Source organism: Pipistrellus kuhlii, unplaced genomic scaffold (assembly GCF_014108245.1).
Source record: "Pipistrellus kuhlii isolate mPipKuh1 unplaced genomic scaffold, mPipKuh1.p scaffold_m20_p_1, whole genome shotgun sequence".
Taxonomy (NCBI): domain Eukaryota; kingdom Metazoa; phylum Chordata; class Mammalia; order Chiroptera; family Vespertilionidae; genus Pipistrellus; species Pipistrellus kuhlii.
Window position 1 is genome coordinate 53,508,852 of NW_023425404.1, and position 16,969 is coordinate 53,525,820.

General features: G+C 54.7%; 1 protein-coding gene and 1 long non-coding RNA gene across 2 annotated transcripts in view; one reads left to right on the top strand and one right to left on the bottom strand.

The window, feature by feature from the left end:
• Window positions 1-7,453, bottom strand: part of PAK6 (p21 (RAC1) activated kinase 6) — a 36,500-nt gene extending 29,047 nt beyond the window's left edge. Inside the window, exons 1-2 of the mRNA XM_045583695.1 lie at window positions 6,956-7,453; window positions 6,107-6,186 (exon numbers count right to left, since the gene is read on the bottom strand). The gene's annotated coding sequence lies outside the window, so the exon portion shown is untranslated. The remainder of the gene's footprint in view (window positions 1-6,106; window positions 6,187-6,955) is intronic.
• A 459-nt stretch (window positions 7,454-7,912) lies between these two features.
• On the top strand, window positions 7,913-15,457 carry LOC118723684. Its single transcript, XR_004989344.2, has 3 exons — window positions 7,913-8,152; window positions 10,101-10,428; window positions 15,150-15,457. It is a non-coding gene; the product is annotated as an uncharacterized LOC118723684 (long non-coding RNA).
• The last annotated feature ends 1,512 nt before the right edge of the window (window positions 15,458-16,969 follow it).

Sequence of the window (16,969 nt, forward strand, 5' to 3'; positions counted from 1 at the left end):
CCGTGTCTGCCCTGCGCTGTGCTGTGCTTAAGAGGGTCCTGGAGGGGTGCAGGCAATTGTGCCCTCCCTTCTCAGGGTCATTCCTCTCTTAGTCTCAGGCCCACGCCTTGACTACCCTGCAGTAGCAACCTTCAGGACCTTCCAGTGAGGGCTGCCACACCCTCACTGGTGGCTGGCCCTGGCAGCTCCTCCTCCTGTCCTCCCCTCCCCTCCTCCACAGGAGCCTGCACCCTGGTGCTCTCCTGGCCTCGCAGTTGTTCTCCCGGCCTTGGCTCCCTCCCCCGAGGGCCTGAGACCTCCATGGTTCTCCACTGTTCCTGTTCCTGGACACACCCTCTCCGGTAAGACCCACTACAGTGGGACACAGACGTCTTCTTGTCCAGCTTGGGCCTGGCGATAGGGTGACCGATGACAGGCCTCCTGCTTCTGAGACCCAATATCTGATGATGCCATGGGCCATGTATCCTCCTGCCTGGGGTCAGAGTATAGACCAGAAAAGTCTGCCTTGGGGAAGGGCTCCTGTGTGCCTCCCCTAACCGCTGCCCACATCTCCCTTTCGTTCCTAGATGCGCTCATCATTTCCTCCTTCTCTGGCTCAAGACGACGACAGCCTGATAGCTAACATGTAAAACGCTTCCTGGAGCAAGTACACTTGAGTCAGCCCATTTACACTCAGAGAGTGGCCAGGGGGTACGTGTGTGGGGGGGGCAGAGCCTCTTCTTGAGGGCTCTGCTGACCGAGCAGGAGCAGAGCTGGGGCTCCATGTGGAGCCAGATGGGAGCAGGGGTGGGGGTGGGGGCAGGACCAGGACCAGGACCCCGTTAGGTGGGGCAGGAGGCACAGAGGGGTGCTGGGACCTGTCCAGCCTCCCACTTTGTCAGGTCAGGCCACTTCTCTCAAGCCATCAGGTGTCTCATGTCTGTCCCCACTCGGGGTGCCTTTGATGCTGCTGCCTATGGAAAGGTGGTCTGGGTGGGGAGACCCCCAGGTCTGAAACGGGCCCTGTTGCAGGTAGTGATAGACCCCCCTTCCCCCAACTGATGGCCGGAGAATGACGTAAACTCCATCTGCAGTCCGAACATTCCTGAGCACCTAACCAGGCACCTTATATGGACTGTACATTGAACCACCAATCAGCACCTGCCAAATACCCTAAGGCCCCGATTCCTAAGTCCCTAAGAGCTGAATCATGTGCCTCATAAGAAACCACCAATCAGCACGTGCCGAGGACCCTGAGCCCCAGCCCTTCCCTTTCCTCCCCTCAGAAGGCGTCTTCACCCCAGCACCTGTGCTCTCTCCCTTTGCCAGGCAGCGGCAGGGTCCTTCTCCTCCAATAAAGCCTGTGTCCTGGCTTTCGGCTCCCTGTCTCATCTGCGCTCCCAGGACCCACTTTCCTTCTCTGGGGCTCTTCTGCCCTCTGAAGGCGGCCGGATCACACACTCTTAGGGACATCCATTGGCTTGCATGTGTTACAGCAATTCAAGGCCAGCTCCTTTCTGGAACAGCCCTTTCCACCTCTGTGCTTCTACCCCCTGACCTGGGACAGTGGCATAAAGGGTCTCGGGGCTCCCTACACGCCCTGGGCCTTTTTGCATAACTCCACTTAAAGCCTCATTTGAAGCCGAAAGAGAGAAAATGGAGGCTGGAGGCTCTAGGCCAGGAAGCTGAACCAGAGAACCAGTCCTTCCAGTTTTAACCCTGCCGCTGCTGCAGCCTTCAGGAGCTGGGCACGGTGACTGGTTCGTTGCTATTTGCCTGGAGGGCAGCTGCCGCACTGGGACCAGAAACCAGAACCACGCAGCAGCTGACCTGAGCTTTCTGGACTTTCTTTTCTGAGCATCCACAGGCCCCTGCTCCAGGCCTGGGGCAGCCTGAGTGTGCAGGTCAGAGCCCTGCCCCACCCCCTCAGTCAGAGGCTCAGGGGCCTGAGTGCTTTGAGGGTTGGGCAAGGAAGGTGCCAGCATTTGCTGACGACGCAGCACTCCGAGGGGGCACAGCGAACCCATAGGTGTACAAAAAAGTCATCCTCGTCTTTCTATAAAGACTTGGGTCTTTGTACTGCCTGATTTGTCATCATGAGATTTTATAGAAAATGCTGGCCAGTGTGGGTGTCCCTTTGCTGGGGCTGATTAGGCCACATGTAATTATAAGGGAACTCATTTTTTTGTTTGTTTGTCTCTTTGTTTGTATGCTAATTCTCCAGGATAGGAAAGTCTGTCATGTTCTGGGTTTGCCTTGTTCTAGGTCAGTGTTTCCCAAAGTCTGGTACGCGCGTACCCCCAGGGGCAGGGGAAGAGTTTGGTGGGGGTACGCGTTGCACCGGAGTTTGGTGGGGATATGCACTGCACCCGGCTTAGCTGCGCCTAATTCTACGTTCTCATGAGTACGAGGGGTACTCAGCATTACAAAAATTATAGAAGGGGTACATATGTCAAAAGTTTGGGGAACAGGCCGAAACCGGTTTGGCTCAGTGGTAGAGCGTCAGTCTTCAGACCGAAAGGTCCTGGGTTCGATTCCGGTCAAGGGCATGTACCTTGGTTTCGGGCACATCCCCGGTAGGGGGTGCCTCTTCACACCCTCGATGTTACTCTCTCATCGACGTTTCTAGCTCTCTATCTCTCTCCCTTTCTCTCTGTTAAAAATCAATAAAATATATTTTAAAAAAAAAGTTTGGGAAACACTGTTCTAGGTAAACAGGAACCTGGAATTATCTTTCTTAAATTCATAGAATAACCCTTTGGCAGGCCAGGAAAAATGCCTCGGAGTCTGAACCTTATGATTCTTGGGCATTTCTAAGTCACGTCATGGTAGTCAAGGAGATCGCTGTGGTCCCCAGGCTGGCCCTTCTGCAGGAAGCACCTCCACGCGTGCGTTAGACGGGGCTCGTTAGCACACAGTTCTTCCGGAAAGCAGGCCACCCCGTGACAAGACTGCAGGCCCAAGGAAGGGTGTGACCAGAGTCAGACTTCTGATTCCTTCACTATGTCAAGTTCTCAGTACTTCAAACTTTAGAACCCCCCAAGAGAAGGAAACTCTTACTAGGCTCCAATCGTTCCTTAGAGAACTTCCGTGGATAAACAATTTGCTATTTGGGAAAGAACAGATCTGGTATTGCTTTCCTTCCCAGCATCATTGGGCATGGTTCGATCAGCAATCTGAAAACTAGCTTTCCTTCAGGGCAGGGTCTTCCAAAGCCTCCTCCTCCATGAAGCCTCTTCTGATTGCCCTGAAGTCCCCAGTGTGGTCTCTCCCTGCTGGCACTTTGTTCCTCTAACACTAATCGTCATCACAATGATAACATTATCTTGGCTGAGCATTTATGTGCCAGCCATGCTGCTAAGGGTATTTGCATACAGCCTTACTTAATCTTCCCAACCTCCCGAACTCATCGAACTCATCGGTGCTATAATTACCTCCCTTGGACAGGAAAGGAAATGGAGGCCTAGTGAGATGAGGTAACTCCTCTGAGGTCACCCAGGCAGGAAGAGGCAGCCCCAGGCCTGACACTCACCTGCTGTTACCCATCCACTATCCTGCCTCTTCCTATATATCGCTCTGAGAATCTGTCTTCTGCCCATAACAGTAGAAGCTGTTTCTTCCTTTGTGTTTTCATTCTTGGCTAATCCTTTTTTATTCATCTTTATAAAGTTCTATGTTAAGAACCATCTCCTGGTATTGGTCTAAATTTATAAATGATCTGGACTGACTGGGTCATGGCCAGCAATTTCAGTGATTGCTGGCCATGACCCAGAGTGAACAAAGGGCAACCACACACACACACACACACACACACACACACAAGATTGCCGATCCTGGCTCTCAGCAGCTTGGCTGGTTTCAGGTGGGATTGGCCCCATGCTCAGCTCTCCTTTCCCTCCTCTGCTGAAGGGCTGTGCACTCCCCAGGGCGAGGGCTCCATCCTGGTCATTTCACGGCACTTCCTCCCTCCCTCTGCTCCTGCCGCCAGTGCTCTGTCCTTAGGAGGCAATCCCTGTTCTCCGCCTACAAGCCAGTGAGCCAAACAAGGGGCCACCTGCCATCTCCACAGGCTGCCTGGAGCACAAGAGAAGACACATTCCCCTTCACCTCTCACCTTAGCCCTTAAGGGGCCCCAGGGCTGCGCTCCGAAGAGGGAGGGGGCTTCCAGTCAGCTTGCTCTCCCAAGCAGGAGGCCTCGCTGGGGCCAGGAGGCTGAGAGTTCTCTCTGCCTCCGAAGCTGTCATCTTTCCATGCCCCATCCAGCCCGTCAGCTAGCCCACTTCTTTCCACCAAGGCCGGGTCACAGAGACGAACCTTCTCAAAGCCCGCACAGGGGCCGCTGCGGGATGCCTGTGGGGGAGCTGCTCCTGAGGCCTGGGCCTCCACACGTGGGGCAGAGGGCATCCTGCGAGAAGGGCCCTGCTTCAGGCCGCAGGACAGCTCCCCACGTGTCCTTCGGGCCTTCTCCACCCAGGACGGAGTGTGCCGGAGGGGTCTGCGGGCCGTCTGGGGGAGGATGCCGTCTCTCTGTGTCTCTGCTGGCTCCCTACCGGCTCCCTGCCGGGCTGTCCCACAGAGGGGGGCAGGCATGAGAAAATCAGTGTCCAGGGGCTCCCTCAGCCATCTACACTCCAGGCATGCTTTCCCCCTACAGCCCCCCAAACCCTGGCCTCTCCCTTCTGCTCCCTCCTGGCTCCATCAGCTGCCACCCTGCTAGCCTGCTGTTTGCCTGGCACTCCACAGCCTCTGCCACTCTGAGTCCAGTTGGGCACCAGCTGCTGGGCACCAGTGCTGCTTAGCTCTGCACACACGGGGGACTCCCCCCGCCCCCAGGCTTGGAGTCACCTTATGCAGTGGGAGGGGAGCAGGATTTCCTCACCCTGGAGGCAGATGTGGGCACATGTGCTGCTCCTGCCCGCACCTTCCCGACGCCTGGCACGTCCTGGGAACTCCGCGCACAAGGGTCAGTCTGTCCTTGGGACCCATGCAGCCCCCACACCCCCACCTTGTGGCTACCACAGGGGCACACGCTTCCCGCCCAAATCAAGTGCTTCCAGAACAGAAGCCTAGCTGCTGGCGCTCACCACTCCTGACGACGCACGGAGGTTCCCGGCAGCCACTCCCCATCTGCAGAGGGACCCCTGGCTCGGCCCAAAGGCCTGATTCCCAGCTCCATGAGCTTTCATGGGACCCAAGGGCCCACCGCCCAGAGCTTCTCTTCAACTCTCAGAACCCCGTTCCTGGCGCAGGGAAAGGCCTCGGGGTGCGACGCCAGGGAAAGCACAGACCGCTGTGCTAGCCTTGCCTCTTGGTGGGGCCCCAGCCCTTGAACACCCAGCTCACTGGGCCTGACACCTGGAGCAGGCCAGGACGCTGCCACCTGCCGCAGAGGTGAGGAGCCCAAGGCCTTCCCGGCTCCGCCGGGCGCCCTGGACCCGGCCCCCACCGAGTCAGAGGCAGAGTCTGTGCCCGGGCAGGCTCTGCATAGGGGCAGGACTTGGAGCTTGGGCCCAAAGACGCTCCACAAATATTGGTGGGATGAATACCAGAGGGGAGTGTCCTGGAGGTGGTAGCTTAAGAGGCCATCCTGGTGGCGCAGGCTCGGCCCGGTGGGGAGGAGGGGAGGGACAGGAACGAGGAGGGGAGGGAGGGATCCCACACAGGCGGGAACAGCAGAAATAAGTATTTCTCACCAAAACCGGTTTGGCTCAGTGGATAGAGCGTCAGCCTGCGGACTGAAAGGTCCGGGTTTGATTCCGGTCAAGGGCATGTACCTTGGTTGTGGGCACATCCCCAGTAGGGGGTGTGCAAGAGGCAGCTGACAAGTGATTCTCATCGATGTTTCTAACTCTCTATCCCTCTCCCTTCCTCTCTGTAAAAGATCAATAAAATATATTTAAGAAAAGTTAAAAAAAAAGAAATAAGCATTTCTCTCTCTCACCGGGAAGCCAGAGGCCGGCTTGGCCTGGGATGTTTAAAAATCGATCTGGAAAGGGAGTGGCAGGGAGGATGGGGCCCACAGGAACCCACAGCTGCTGTCCCTGTCCCAGATGGCCCGTAGCCCGGGCACCTCCACATCCCCACCCCTGCCCGGCGGCCGAGCCCAGGTAGGTGGCCGGGACCTTACCGCACGGCTCCTCCGGGCAGCCCGGCCTGGAGCTCCCCACGCAGGCTGGCGCTTGTCTGTAGCCCAGGAAGTGCCACTCCCTTCAGGCAAAAAGGGGGGGAAGAAGAGAAAAAGAAAACCTCAGTGCTTTTCTCACCCAGCTGCTTCTCCCAGGGGCTCCTGGTCGGTGTCGTCCTGCCTCTGTGGGCACACCGCCTCCTCCCTCGGCAGCTTACTCTCCGGTGTGCCCTTGAGGCTGCCAGCTGTGTGGGGGAGTGGGGGCCCACGCACTGGAGCATGCCAGGGGGCGGGGGCCAGGCTGAGCCGTGGCCCCTGGCTGGGCCCTGAGCAGGGGGGAGCTGTGCCCCGGCCAGCCTTCTTCTCAGGAAACACACCCCTGTGAGCGTGGAAGAGAACACACACGGATGCTGACGGGCACTGCCTGGGCGAGGGACAGAATTCCTCGGTGGGAAGCTGTCTCCTTAGTGCCCAGGGCTGTCAGAAGAGGGAGCAGCGATGTGCCATCCCCACGGCGGGCGGGCTGGCTTCCGTCCTCGGCCTGCCCCTCGGACCGCTCCCTGCCTCGGCAGAATGCCGCGTGTCTGAGCTGCGGACGGAGAGGGCCTGGGCTTGTCTGAGCGGGCGCCACTCTCACCCTGTCAGGCCGGGTACCTGTGCCCCCTTTTCCTCAGCACCCACCTCAGGGCCTGGCTGGCCCAGCGGCAGTGAAATCCTGCACTCTCAGCTCTCTGTGGCCCCCCTGCTGTCCTCAGCCCTGGGACAACACACACCCTCTCACACACACACACACACACACACACACACACACACACACACACGTGGGGCCACACCCCGCACGGAGCTACCTACCTGCCCAGGTCGGCCCAAAGCCAATCCAGCCTCGCTCTCCAAACGCCACTCTGGCCCTAGAAGCCACTCATTTACAGAAACAGCTCGCGGGAGGTGAGTTCAAAGCCAGCCCGGGAGGAATCCCGCCGGCACGGGCCAGGCGCCCCTCCTCTCCCGGCACCTCTGGAGGACGAGGCGGCCTGATCACCATATCTGCTATTGCACTGGGGTGGCTGGCGGCGCTCCCAGGGCACTTCCGGCCCCCACCGCGTCTGCTGTCACCGTAGGAGGGAGTGGCAGGGTCTCGGCAGGTCGGCAGGTCCCATCTTCCTCGGAGCCCAAGGTAGGGAGGAGGGGAGGCTGGAAGGGGCGGGACTCGGATGCAGCTCCAAGTTCCCGGCTCCCAAAATAATCGGATGAAAAAGCGAAGAAAGGAAGCACCCTCCGGGCCAGCAGGTGACTCAGAGCCAGCGGGCCAGCTTAGTCACCTGGATGGCAGCTCCGGCTCCCGGCAAGGCAGGCCCCGGGCAGCCCCTCCCCGCCGTCCGCGGCTGGACCGGGCGCGGCTGGGACCACCGGGCGCCGCTAGGACCGGGTGCGAGCGGCGGGCGCAGGGCGGCCGGGCGGGCGGCGCGGGCGGCGGGCTCCGGCCTCCTCCCCCGGGCGCCCCGGCTCACTTTGGGATTTCTCCATTAAACCCTCGAGCAGCAACCTGCTCCAACGTTGCTTGGCAATTCTGATATCGTCGAGCGTTGCCATGGGGAGGAGAGTGATGTCATTGGCGCACACACACACACACACACACACACACACACACACAAAACCAACACCCACTTAATTTACAAATCAGCTGGGGCTGGAGCTATTTATAAAAGCGTCTTCTTCCCCTGCCTTCCTTCACTGAGCGGGAGGGAGAGGAAGAGCGGCCTGCGGGAACCAGCGGGCGCCTCCCCCAGCCCCCCCACCCCCCGGCCTCCCAGCCAGACCCGCAGGCTCCCGCCCCCGCCGCGCTGCGAAGCTCAGAGCCCGCGGGCCTGACCACAGCTGGCTGAGCTCCCTCCCCGGGGCTCAGCTGGTTCTGCTGTGAATGGCACACCGGGGGTGCTGGGCAGCGTGAAGGCTGGTGATCTGGGTTTGCAGGGACCAGTGAAGCCAGCCACTCCACCGCCCCATCGAATCGTGCCCCCTCCCCCGCATCAGAAACCTGGGCGTGTGCAGGTGAGTCGCTTGAGCTCTTCTGCGCATGCGCCTATCGCCCACCTGTCAGCTACCCTGAGCGCGCCCAGGTGCCCTCTCTCTCCCCCGGCCTCCTGCCTCCTTTCCTTCTCCGGGTATCCAGCTGTGGGTGCCCAAGCTCCAGTTTTGACTCCCTAACCCTCTCTCCCCACTTACCACACTGGGGGGGGAGGGGGGGCGCACTGTCCTCTCTGTGGCTGTGACTGTCAACCTGGAAAAGCTTACCACGGAGCCCAGCACCCTGCCGCTTCGCTGCAGGTGCCACCCTGACCCCTGCCCGGCCAGCTCCTGCTGACCAGTGGGAACCTGGCCCTTATTTCCCCAGGTGGCAGTAGGCTGCTCATATTATTTTTGAAAACGCATACATTTTCTTCCATAGTAAAGCAACTTGGTGTTTGGTTAAAAGCCCAGGCTATGAGTTTTCACTGAACTGACTTCAAGTCCCAGCTCTGCTATCCATCAACCAAGTGGCCTTGGCATGTTATTCAACCAACTAAACTCAATGTCCTTATCCATAAAATGGGGGTGATTAAATGAACAAAGCTCCTGAGAACTCAACAAACACGAATTTTCTTCTTCGCTGTCATGACTGTGCTGCTCGTTGCTCATTCTTATCCACCCACCAACTGGTGGCAGATTAATCTCCCAAAACCGTGACCTCAGTCACCCCCTGTACAAAGGTCTCAAGCTGAACACATAGACATTTTGATTGAACTGCACAGTATTGGAGCACATGGCATTAATCACAAAAACTTCAATTAGTCAGGTCCTCCAACTAACAGCCATGGAGTCCACCTTAACTCCATTTTGAGCAAGAAAGATTTTTTTTTATAGCCATCAGGTAACTAATTCCTAGCACCGATGAGAAGTCTGGAGCATCAAGTTAGGACAGAAGCCAGGGCAGCCCCAAGGACTCAAGGCATCAGGACTGACATGGACGGAAGTGCTCCCACCACACACTCTGCCTAGTGCATCTCCACACCTGGTCCCAGAGCAGGTGCATCTGGTTGGCTGCCTCAGGTCAGGTAGCCACTTTTGGTGGTGGGGAGGGTAGCCTGGGCACAGTGCTTCTGTCACAAGACACAATGTGGTGAAGATTTAGGGTACTGATTCTTTTTAAAAAATATATATTTTATTGATTTTTTACAGAGAGGAAGGGAGAGGGATAGAGAGCTAGAAACATCGATGAGAGAGAAATATCGACCAACTGCCTCCTGCACACCCCCTACTGTGGATGTGCCCACAACCAAGGTACATGCCCTTGACCGGAATCGAACCTGGGACCTTTCAGTCCCCAGATCGATGCTCTATCCACTGAGCCAAACCGGTTTCGGCTAGGGTGCTGTTTCTAAAGGAAAGGGTGCTGAGGGCCCCAAACCAGCCAAAGGTCACCACAGCATCTTTGGCACCTTTTCTAATAATTTTAAGTTTCTGAGTGTCCTAATCTGTCATTGTGGATTCCTATGTTCTTGTCTTCATGGACTGCAGGAAGCCACCACCTACCAATACTGTCACCAAGGAATGTGGAAGGCCGAGGGACCTTGGGTGTCAGCACTAAGGACCAATTGCTCCGTTGAGATGGAGGTGGCTCAAGGCAATTCCCTAACCTGACAATCCTTACCAAACTTTACCTTTAATATGCCTCTATTCATTGCTAAAAGGTATTCAAGTAAATGAATAGTGGACCAGGCCAGAAGTCTCTTCAAGAAAGAGGCTCCACCTGGTTCCCAATCCCTTGTGCATTATTTCTTGTGCATTTTCATTTGTGTGTTGGCTCCTCCTTCAGATCCCGAACCCAGCCCTGCTGGGCGCGGCAATGGACTTCTGAAAACGGATGGCCTGCACAGTCTCATTCCTCTGCTCTATAATGTTGCATGACTTCTTGATTTGGTGGAAAATACCTGCAAACTGAGATCCATTTCTTTCCCAGGTTGTGGAAAGGGGAGTGTGCGATCTGCCAGCCTTTGGAGAAAACCCTGAGGAGCTTGACTGCCAGTTGCTCCTGGGCCAGTGGTGTGCCCTGTGCCTTTATCCCAGTGGACACCCCTCTGCTCATCCCAGTGGGCCGTGAGCGCTCTAGGGCAGGACTCCCACATGGTGCTTGGCACATAGGAGATGCTCATGCAAATGAGCATCTTTGTTGAATGAATGAATGAACATCTGAAGAGGTTCTGTGCTCTGGCCACCCCTACTTGGAATATGGTGAATTACGGTGCTGAGAGGGATTCTAGGATCATCAGCCCCACCCCTCTTTCCAGGTGAGAAAACTGCAGGCCAGAGATTAGGTGACTCAGCAAAGCCATATTGGACACAGGAGGCAGAGCAGGACTGGCACTTTGTTTTCCCTCCTACGGCCTGTTGTTCCCTTTGCTGTCCGCGCAGGTAATTTAGTCAAGGCAGCAGTGGCGGTGCCGCCACAGGCATTTCTGCCTTTGAATCTTGGCTCTCTAGGTTGCAACAATGCAAATCAGCCAGATGATGTCCTTATATTATAATTTCTTTCTTCCTTTTTTTCTTCCTTATTTTTATTTTTCAATCCTCACCCAAGGGTATTTCTTCATTGATTTTTAAAAAATATATTTTATTGATTTTTCACAGAGAGAAAGAGAGAGGGATAGAGAATTAGAAACATCGATGAGAGAGAATCATCGATCAGCTGCCTCTTGCACACCCTCCACCGGGGATGTGCCCGCAACCAAGGTACATGCCCTTGCCTGGAATTGAACCTGGGACCTTTCAGTCCGCAGGCCGACGCTCTATCCACTGAGCCAAACTGGTCCCAGCTCTTCATTGATTTTTTAGAGAGAGTGGAAGAGAGGGAAAGACAGAGAGAAACATCAATGTGAGAGAAACACACTGAGGTACGTGCCCTTGCCTGAAATTGAAACCGGGACCCTTCGAGCCATAGGCTGGTGCTCTATCCACTGAGCCAAACCGGCTAGGGCAACAATTTAATATATATATATAAATATATATATATATATATATATATATATATATATATATATATATATATATTATTGATTTTTTTACAGAGAGGAGGAGAGAGGGATAGAGAGCTAAAAACATCAATGAGAAACATCGACCAGCTGCCTCTTGCACCCCCCCCCACCAGAGATGTGCCCGCAACCAAGGTACATGCCCTTGACTGGAATCGAACCTGGGACCTTTCAGTCCGCAGACTGACGCTCTACCACTGAGCCAAACCGGTTTCGGCAACAATTTCTTAATAAAGGCTTTCACTTGAAGCTCTTTTGTTTTTGAAAATGGATATATACTCACAGCCTCAAAAACAACTTGCCTCATCTGCCCGTTTCGGTGAGTCAGGTTCAGCTGGGATGATTGCCCACATTAACGATGTCTTACTGCATGGTTTTAAAAGAATCATCTGGAGATATGTTTAGAAAGGCCATGTGACAATGAAGCCCTAAAATTTTCCTGAACTAATGCTTCATAGATTTTCCCAAAGAATGAAGGTTCAGAACCAAGTCTAGGGTTCTAGCTTGTGGGAAAAATTCCCTTTCACTGCCACACTTTTCCAGATCTTTAGATCCTTCTACACACTCCCCACCTTCTGTGCTGCACGGAGAGAGGGTGCCTTACACAGGTCTCCTGCTGGCGGAGTGGGCCTGCCTCCACCTGCCTGCACTCGTCAGCTCCGCAGGGCCGGGAAGGGAGGAAGATTCTATTTGCCTTCACCTCCTGTCAGCCACGCCTGGGCAGGCTCCAGAGAGAAAGCCTGGATTATCCAGCAGGTGTTGTCACTGGAGGCGCGTCCTGCACTCCAAGGCGGCTGCTTCCTCAGAGGCGTCCCTCCGCCCGGGCCTCCAGGAGAGCCAGGCCGGAGGCAGGCGCCTCATCTCCAAGAGATTTTCCCAAAAGGCTTCCTGCATGGCAGGCGAGGTGCCTGGGGAGCAGATGCCTCCAGGGTACCCACCCAGCCTCCAGCCTCCGAGGTGTTGGCAGCAAAAGGGGGGGCGACCAGGTCAAGTCTGGAGGTCCCGTAGGAAGGATGCTTACAGGCCTAGTCAGAGAGGGACACTCTGGGCACCTCTGTGTCCGCTCCTCTGACCCCATTCCCCCTTCCATCCAGTTGAGCGTGCACATGCGTGGAAGAGCCAGGGTAATGAAGTGCCCTGGGGGCAGGGCCAGCTGTGTGGGGGAGGGCTGGCAGGGGGCTTCTCTCATGCTCCATGGAATAGGAGTGCCTACTGGGCTGCAGGTTGGGGGGTTTCTCCAGGAACTCATTCCTTTAGAGCACACAGGAAAAGCCTGGGAGGAGTCACACCCAACAGCTGGGACTGGCCTGGCTGCTGCCACTCTGGCCTTGATCCGAAGGCCCATGGCTGGCCCTCTGCCTAAAAGCCAAGAGGGAACGTGGAGGCATTCCAATAGCCAGTCTCGGCTGCAGAACCTGCGTGGACCAAGGGGCAGGGCAGGGGGAGGAGGCGAAGGACCATAGCGCTGACAGAAAACAGGGCTTATGTCCCGAAAAGCTGGTTCAGCGTCCCCATGCCTCTGGGGCACCTGCAGGAAGCCAGAAGAGAGTGTGGCAGTGGCATGGTCGTGGGGAGACACCCAGAGAAGGGAAGGGAGGGTCAGAGTGGTCTTGCCATGTTGCCCAGTCCATCACAGTGCTATAGGGGGCAGGAGAGAGGGGAGCCCAGACCAGAATCTCACCAGCATTAGGGGTGACCCCGGCTAGGGACTCTGCTGATGACTTCCAGAGTTTCCCCTCAGGAGAAACAGTATGCTTCGAGTAATGGGATCCTTTTCCAGGGTGAATGGCAGTGTGAAAATACTTGGTTTTTTGAGGTGGGATGGGATGGCAGCAGCTGAAAACACTTTTATGAACTACTAGAGGCCGGTGCATGAAATTCGTGCATGGTGGAGGTGCAGGGGTGTGTGTCCCTCACCCGGACCTTCCTTCCGCGCAGCCTCTGGGAAGATGCTTGTCCTGGAGCCTCCACCAGCCCACAAGGCCCAGCAGCTCGGGTACTCAGGGGCTTGTTTACAAAATATTTGGCATGTGCCAGCATAGTGTGACTAGGATCTTTCCGCCTGTTAGTTCATTGAACCCTCAGAACACCAAAGGTCAATGTGATGATCCCCATTTGTACAGATGAGGAGTCAGGCTCAGAGTATTGCCCTGGCTCTCCGTCACCCCTGTGGCTAGGCAGGCACTCCTGGGGCAGCTCTGACCCGACTGTGGGTGGGTGACACTGCACAGATGCCTGAAGGGGCCACGCAGTTGGGGTCTGACCACACCTGCTCTGACGGGCCGAGTGCTGCAGAAAGGGAAAAGGAGCGTGCTTAAGGTGACCAGACGTCCCGATTTTTAACAATCTGTCCCGCGTCCCACGGCGTTTTAAAAAAGTCCCGGTTTTTGGAAAGAAAATCGGGACTTTTTTAAAACGCCGTGGAACGCGGGACAAATTGTTAAAAATCGGGACTGTCCCGCCAAAAACAGGATGTCTGGTGACCTTAGGTGTGCCGCCTCCGATGGCGTTCGTCTCTGTGGGACTGTGCAGGCCCTTAGACTGCAGGAGGGGGCCAGCACTCACTCCCCAGTCCGGTGGCTGGGAGCAGGCCTTTCCTAGGGAGCAGCCTCTGTGGGCGAGCTGACCATCTCTGTCGGAGCCGGGGAAAGGTGGGCTGGCTGGGCTGTCGCTGAGACGGGATGAAAAAGACCCTGAGGCATTAATAGCGATGTGAGGGGCGGCTCAGAAACTGGTCAGAGCAGTGACACACTGCAGAGTCCCAGGGGCTGGATCACAAGTGAGTCCTCTCCTCAGCAGGGGACGTGAGGGGTCTCTGCCATCCCAGCCCTTGTCTGCCAGGAGCAGTCTCAACACGCCCCAGTGCGCATGAGCAAGGACTAGTGATAGGTCTGGCAGCGCAGGCGTTAAAAGCAGCAAATGGACACAGGTGGAGGGCTCCCGATGTCTCTAAATGGCTAAAAGCTGACTTTCTTGAACACATAGGCTATGTACTGTGCTAAGCCCTTATCATACATTAACTCATTAAATCCTCAACTAACACAATGAATGAATTCATTCGCTAAATGGATTGGAATTGAGTACTTTCTAGGCACAAAGCTCAAGTCCCTGTCCTCATATAAGCTACCATCTAGGTAGGGACTTACTATCCCAATTCAGAATGAGGAAACTAAGGCTTCCTGAAGTTAACTGACTTGCTCAGGTCACTAACAGGACAGGGGTTTAGAATCTGTTTCAGAGTCCAGGATGCTATTCTTCTGTTGATGTTAATCCTCATCAGAGGATATATTTTTAATTGATTCCAGAGAGAATGGGAGAGAGACAGAGAGAAAAAATGATGTGAGACACACGATGGCTTGCCTCCCGCATGCACCTCGACTGGGATGGGATCGAGCCTGCAACTGAGGTAAGCGATGGAATCCGTGACCCTTCAGTCCAGGGGCCAGTGCTCCAATCACTGAGCCAAACCGGCTAGGGCCAGGATGCTGTGTTGCTGCCAAATCCTTTTTCATTCCCAAACCACCCCTGCAGCAGACACTACTGGTTACCTCTCTAAAGCAATCTCACCTCCCTTCTTTCTTGCTGGAAGAAACCCAATGTACTAGGATGTACATTCTTCCCTTCCTATGTACTCAGGGAAGGGCCCCCAACACCAGTCCCAGGGGTGAATCTTAACTAGTTTGGACCAATTTTGGTAATTCCCTTCCTTTTGACATGTGACAATATGGCCAAGAAATGAGGGGAAATTGGCTGGCGATTTTGGAGAGTTTTTTTGTGCTACTTCAAGTGGTTGAGCTTGGAACTGTGGTTCCCTAAGAGGGGACCCAGCCTGAAGACAAACCGAATGCTGAGCCGGCAGGACAGACAGGTGGAAACAACTGGGTTCTCCCTGAGCTGCTGCATGCCAGGCTCGTTTTTACATGGGACAGCAGAGGTTCTTACCCCTTACTGTACTTTAGATTTTGATTTTTTGTGTGCAGGTGAAGACAACCTAATATAAACCACCTCCAATCCCTGTCACATCGCGATGGCTTCCAGGACACCCCAACCCAAATGGCCCTCAATTCCGCTGAGTGTCCTGACACACCTGCTCCTCTCCTTTGGCTCCCGCTCATGGCTTCCTTTGAGATGTCCTTTGACCTACTTCTCTTTATTGTCTTGGCCTTTAACCTGCATATCCTGTTTCTCTAACTAAATTATAAACTTCCTGAAGGGAGTAAGCATGCCTTATATTTCTCTACATTCTCACTGGAGCCCCAGTAGAGCTTACTAAATATTTATTGGCTAACCTTCTTTGACACATTTAGAGATATTTTCTGCCCTGGAAGGGGGTAAAATGGACATGTTAAATGAAGGCATCAACGGGTAGTAGCTGGAGGCCCGACTAAATAACAACGTTAGGCATTTCAATCGTGATTTAGATTTCACCATGGATTCCACCAGTTCCACCTGCCTCTCATGTGTCCAGATCTGGGCTGGCTGCTGAGGAGACAGACAGGACTCTGCTCCTTGCTATGAGGCAGGAGACTTTCATGTTTGGCAACCCTATTATGTTTTTTTGTGTGTGTATTAATCCTCACCTGAGAATATATTTTTTTCACTGATTTTTAGTGGAAGGGGGGGGGCAGATATATATATATATACATCTGTACTAATAGAAGGACACTATGCTAATTAGACCAGACGTCTTCGGGACATCCTTCGGGACAAAGCCAAAGGTGGTGGTGGGGGGGGGCCAAGCCAGAGGTGGTTAGGGGTGATCAGGCTGGTAGAAAAGAGCAGTTAGGGGCTGTGGAGAGCCGCTACAGTGTTTGGACAGATTATGGTCCAAACCTGTGGTCCCGCATGGCTGAGTGATATGAGCTGTGGGAGGTGCACCAAGTAAACAAAGCTTGATCAGGTGCATGTAACTGAGTAGATTCAGAACTCACGAGAACGTTGTAACCATGCCCTTACTTTGCCTCGTGGGATCTAGCTATAAAATAGACTTGGCTTGCAGGCTATTGCTGACTCTCCATCAGGGAGAGCAGCGTCCCACCCAGCCCCAGCTTTCTTCTTTTGTCTGTCTGTCTTTTCTTTTTTCTTTTTTTTTAATAAAAATATATTTTATTGATTTTGTACAGAGAGGAAGGGAGAGAGATAGAGAGCTAGAAACATTGATGAGAGAGTCATCGATCAGCTGCCTCTTGCACACCCCCTACTGGGGATATGCCCGCAACCAAGGTACATGCCCTTGACTGGAATCAAACCCGGGACCTTTCAGTCCCCAAGCTGACGCTCTATCCATTGAGCCAAACCGGTTTCGGCTGTCTTTTCTTAATCCTTCACCTCTCAGGCTCACTGAACCTGGCTGTGCTAGTGCAGCACAAGGGGCCATAAGGCCGGCAGGGGAGAGCAGTTATGGGCGATCAGGCTGGCAGGGGGACTGGTTAGGCGTGATCAGGCAGGCAGATGAATGGTTAGGAGCCAGTGGTCCTGTATTGTGAGAGGGATGTTCAATTGCTGACCATCCCCCAAGGGATCCCAGATTGGGTGCTGGCCATGCTGAGAGACCACCCCCCTGCCTCCCCATGCACACATCTCCTACCCAATGAAAGAGTAATATGCAAATTAACCACCATTCCACCACCCACAAGCCACACCCACCAGCCAATCAGGAGTGAATATGCAAATAAACCCAACCAAGATGGCTACAGCCACAGAGAGCAGGAGGAATGCTTGGGTTTTCCAGGCAAGAAGCCAAGCTTTTCATCTGCCTTTGCCAGCCTAGGCTTCCACTCAAGGCTATAAAGTTTCAATT